Here is a 6,000-nt window from a genome sequence, read left to right as displayed (position 1 = left end):
AGGCTCATTTGGGGTGCGGCTCTATTAGAAGACCAGAGGGTGCATTGTTATAGGGATTGAAAGTTCTGATACAAGGATTACAATTAAGACCCAATGAAAGGTCTTCCTAGGCTTTTTCTTTACTGAATAAGATAGTAAAGATCTAGAGAAGAGGTAAGACAAGCACAATGGAAAAAGAAACCACCAAGGGAATACATTGCTCCCGAATATGGTCACCAATTTGTTATGCGGAATCTATGACTGCGGACAAAAGTATCTTCCCTAGGCCTGTTGGACTAACCTAGAACAACATAAAGGCAAAGGGGCTAATATTTTCCTTAAATTAAATAGAGGGCTCTCTCACTATGGTTTCACTCAGTCAATCAAGTGACTGAAATATTTCTTGATCTTATGTTGGTTATGAGGATCAAAAGGGTAAGTTTAAGTTGTTTTTTAAAGGTAGGTGAAAGAAGGAAGATCCACTTTGAATAGGCTCAATATAGTTAATGATTCAAGTCAATACAATATGATGATGATATTCTGAGCAGGAAGTGAGGTGACATAAGGATATCTTCCAATGATGAGAAGTATGTAACACTACCATACCCATAACAAACTTTAACTAAATGAACATAACTAACATGGCTTCATACTTGTTTTGTGATGACCCCTTGAACCCTCATAATCACTCCTTTTCCCTCCATGAGTACAATTTTGAAATTATGACCTCCTGATGGAATTTAGACTCTCACAAATTCGATTTGGGTTCAAAGACCCCCTTTACAACATGTATATTTACAAAACCTTAGCTCTTTTGACTCTCTTTTCATATAGACCTTTAGACTATGGCACATAGCAACTCATAGGGTAAAATTGACAAACATACCCCCAACATGAATAGTAAGAGGCAAACAAACTTTGATCCCTAGATTATAGGATCCTAACATTTACTCTAATGGGGATGGAAGCCTCCCTGTGAGGTGCCAAGAACACCACAAATTAGTAACCTGAACCATTGGGAAATAGAGTCCAAATCAAAATGACTAAAATTGACTATGACTAATTTAATTTTTACATTACATATAGCAGTAGATCACCGGAATCTCAGGGCCTTCACTTTGGGCTTAAAATTCCGATGATAGCCACCCACACTTGCAGTACAGAAAAATAATACCAAACTACCAAGATAAACTGCTGAAAAATCTCACTATTGAAAAAGATGCTTAGAGGTTTGAGGTTATTCACACACCTACTCACTCTAACTTGCTAAAGATAAGTATACAATCAATTGAAACGATCCTTCCAAGTAGCCAATCAAGCAAATGGCTGCTTGACTGAATCTTGCATTCATCATCTCTAGGCATAAAGAAAGACTCAAAAAATGGAAACTCAAACTTTCCACTGAAAATCTCTTCATGATCCATAGATACAACAATGTTATTATGCTCTAATGATTGTAATAGACTAGCCACGGGATCTTGAAAAACATGGAAACTTACTTCTTGTTGACTTGGAGAAAACAAAACATATCCCTCCCTTAATGATTCAAATAGAACAACAAAGAACCTTCAAAAGCATGATTAGTTACTTTTACTTGATGATCGACAAGAGGAAGGAAGCATTCTATTAGAAACTCAGGATATGTCAATTCAAGAGATGTATAATCATGAATAGATTATGCACTATCTAAGGATTCTAAAAAAAATTTCTCTTCATTATCCTCTTGTAATTGTTGAGTATAGCTATAATTTTTTAGATTATTTCTTTCATGGATAAAAACTTCATCTTCATCTAAAGTGAGCATAGTGCTTTCAATTTCAAAACTCATATTTTGATAAAATTCTTCTTGGAATAATGACGAAGGAAATAAAGGGTTGGTGAAAACCTTGATTGTCTATCTTTTTCTTTGTCTTAGTGACTTAACATCTGACAAGACTGCTGCAAATTTTCCTCAAACTCAGAATACAAATCACAAGTTTTTGCATCAAGATGTTGATCTATTTCATTTTTAGGCAAGAGAGAAGTTACCATTTCTTCTTGGTGATGAAAAGGGTTCTCGTACAAAGCTTCCAAGATTTCTTCATCCATGAACTCTTCATCACCATAAGAATTTTCCATATTGTGAATGAAATCCTCAAAATCGTCACAACAATTCTCAACCAATGACAAAGAAGGATGAGATTCTGAAATCCTCAAAATGGTCACAACAATTCTCAACCAATGACAAAGAAGGATGAGATTCTTTGTATTTCTCAAAAAATACTAAATGAAAATATTTAAGGGAATGAAAGCTCCCAAGTGGAAAACCTTCATGCCAATATCTCTCTTTTTCCTCCAAGGTATCCATGAAAATCTTCATCAGGAAGTCTTCGTGAAATTGAACCTTAAGTCTACGCACATGCATGTGAAACTTAACCAAATGAAGAGCGGCATCATCTCCTTTATGATATCTGAATTTTGGCGAATAAGTTTGCCAATCTATATAAGTCATATGGTTTGGAAATCCAGGAATATGAATACAATGCATAGGGGCATACCTTGTAGATCTAAGATCCATATCGAGCCAATAGAGTTGATAGTAATACCCTCATTTATGAATCCTACTGCCAATGGAGTATTTGGATCATGTTGAAAAGTTATTGGAGTCGCTAGGTGAATGGTTTAGCCTTCATATGTCTGACTATTGTCCACCATCAACAACCATATATGAAACTTTGATGATCTTTCCTGGAGAATATGGAACCTTTCGTTCCCTAGAAACAATGCCAATATGTTAGCACTTCATAAATTTCCCTAGGCTGAGGAGAGGAATTCTAGAGGTAACCACAAATCACTTTTAGGATAGGATCCAACTCTACTAGCCTTGGAGAGGGCTCTCTCACTAGGGTTTCACTCAGTCAATCAAGTGACTGAAATATTTCTTGATCTTATGTTGGTTATGAGGATCAAAAGGGTAAGTTTAAGTTATTGTTTGTAGGTAGGTGAAAGAAGGAAGATCCACTTTGAATAGGCTTAGTATAGTTAATGATTCAAGTGAATAAGGGATGATGATGATATTTTGAGCTGGAAGTGAGGTGACATGAGGATATCTTCCAATGATGAGAATTACATGCCACTAATAGACCCATAACAAATTTTAACTAATTGAACCTAACTGACATGGCTTCATACTTGACTTGTGATGAATGAAACCCCATGAATTGACCCCTTGAACCCTCATAATCACTCCTTTTCCCTCCATGAGTACAATTTTGAAATTATGACCCCCTCATGGACTTTAGACTCTCACAAATTTTATTTTGGGTTCAAAGACCCCCTTTACAACACATATATTTACAAAACGTTAGCTCTTTTGACTCTCTTTTCATACAAACTTTTAGACTATGAAACATAGTGACTCATAGGCTAAAATTGACAAAAAAACCCCCAAGATGAATAGTAAGAGACAAACACACGTTGATTCCTACATTATAGGATGCTAACAAGTTACAAACAAAAATAGGTATTGATCCTGTAAAAGAGCTCCTCCAAGTTGACTTGTCCTTTCCTTGTCACAAAGTGCACCTCTAATTACCCTAATGCATGGAATGACATCTCTCACAACAACAACATAAGGGTAGAATCACTCTCGAAAGGCCAACCCCTTGCCTATGGATGGCAGTAAATATATAGGTGAAGGATGTAGTTCATGAATTCTTATCCTTTTACCAATTAGGGCATGAGATCCACTCTTGATGGGAGGATGAAATCAAGGGATAAGGGATGAAACCTCCAAAGTAGGATAGGATACAATTCGAGAATTTTATATGACATAAATGGTTACAACAAATCCTGGAAGCTTTTGGAAGAAGAGACTTGAAGATACCCTCTCTTTTTCCTGAATTCCTAGAATCAACGCACCCCCAAGTCTAAAAAACCTAATAGTGACCAACGCAAGTGTAGAGTGGAGCAACCTAATAGTCAACATTGTCCAGTAGGAGGTCAGGAAGCATTGGTCCTTAAAATAACTAAAACAAGGTGTTTTCAGATAGAAAATCGGGGATTAGAATGAGTGATTCTTAGGGCTTTGTGCAAGGATGGTGAAAAGGAGGTTAAAGGATATTGATTGATCCATTTGAAGGCCTATTGACCAGATGTGACAAAATGGCCTATAACACCTGGGATGTAGAGCCTTATTGCACCTATCTTTAAGAGTGAGGATACACATATCCTCTATAATTACATGACCATTATGATTAGCCAGATTTTATCCAAGTTATATTGCCTTATTTTTTAAAAGGAGATTAGCCTTTGGCTTGAAATCCATGGTAAAAGAGCTAAAGGAAAAGTTGGGTTTAGGCGATAATTGCAGAGAAGTTCCAGAATAATAAACATCATCTCTTCTATTTTTTGTTGACATTAGAAAATCTTTTGACATTGTATCTAAAATAAAGTTGTGGAAGAGGCTAGAAGAGATAATGGTTACTCTCAATTGAGGATTTTTGTGATAACGTTGTATGAAAATGTTATTTCCAAGATTAACACAATTGAGGTTTCTTCGAAAGAAATTAAATGCAATATTAAAGTCAAGCAATGGTGTCTCTTATCAACTACCCTTTTTGGCATATAGATTGATAAGCTATAAGAGTGTTTGCAAGATGCAAGTTGTGTTGGCCCCACACTTACTGGTATGGTCATAACTCTTCTCCTTTATGTTGATGATATTTTTGTTTTGGCAAGAATCCGTTGCGATCTTGGAAAGCAACTCAGAATCTTCCAAGATTTTTGCTCTAAGATGTGTATGACCATTAATAATTAAATCCAAAATGCATGATAATTAAATCCAAAATGATCGGCTATCATACCTTCATTAATGACAATATCTCATTTTTTTAAGGAAGTTCCTTCATACAAATATGTAGGAATTAACCCCATCGTAAACTCAATTTGAATTATAGAATTGAGAAAAAGGATAGGTAGATATTGGAAAGCTTACTATAGGGTTAAGAAAAATTATAAATTGACAAATCATTGGATTTGGGATAAAGAGAAGGATAATCTTTGAGACTCTCATCACTCCTATTATTTGATATGGAGCCATGTAGAAATATTGAATACGTCTAAGAGCAGTTTATAACCTACAACCTCAATATTAAAGGAAATACCACTGACCCATTCAAAGCATAGCTATGGATAGATACCTTATGTTAAGAAGACGTTATACAACATGGACGCCAAGAGATTTCCAAAAATTACTTTTAACACTAGCTAAAACCCCCACCTTAGACTCAAGTGAAGGTGGCATAAGGTTGTCAATCTTGGCTAGACTAATAAAGAATAAAGGAGTAGATTATCTTGTAGAATCCAGATAATATTAAAAATATTATTACTTCCAAATTTAAGGAGAAATTGTGGGGCAACAAAGAGGTAGAGGGGAAAAGGAAACTAAGATATTATAAGGAGGTAATCAACCCCAAAGAAATTATCTAACTATGTTCCAAATTTAAGGAAAAATTGTGGGGAAACAAAGAGGTAGAGGGAAAAAGGAAACTAAGATATTATAAGGAGGTAATCAACCCCAAAGAAATTATTTTTATGTCTTGACCACTGTTAAGTAAAAAATTGAACATTCCTAAGAAAAAATATCTTTATGTCTTGACTATAGTCAAGTAAAAATTGAACATTCCTAAGATAAGAACTAACTATTGTGGCTTCTGTCTAGTCAATTTAACGTCTTAAATTTCTCTACATAAATTATCAATCCGGGTATCGTAAACTGATGAAGTGTGGTGCACCATATGTGCTTAGTTAACCTTTCTCTTACTTCGTCGTTTTATAGTTTATGTTGTTTTTGGGGTTTTGTTCTTGTTGCTTTTCTAAAGTGTTTAATGCAACTTAAAACATGTTATTGATGGAGTTAGTATTTAAACAAAAGTGTAAATATACAACTAGTTCAATCGAAATAAAATGCAATAATCAAATAATGAGAGAATGACTATGAGACCCAGTATCCTTGCTGCTTCAGCAAAAGGACAAGATGAT

Source organism: Pinus tabuliformis, chromosome Q (assembly GCF_031772625.1).
Source record: "Pinus tabuliformis cultivar Carrire ecotype Pingquan chromosome Q, CPIR1, whole genome shotgun sequence".
Taxonomy (NCBI): domain Eukaryota; kingdom Viridiplantae; phylum Streptophyta; class Pinopsida; order Pinales; family Pinaceae; genus Pinus; species Pinus tabuliformis.
This window is presented reverse-complemented; position numbering follows the sequence as displayed.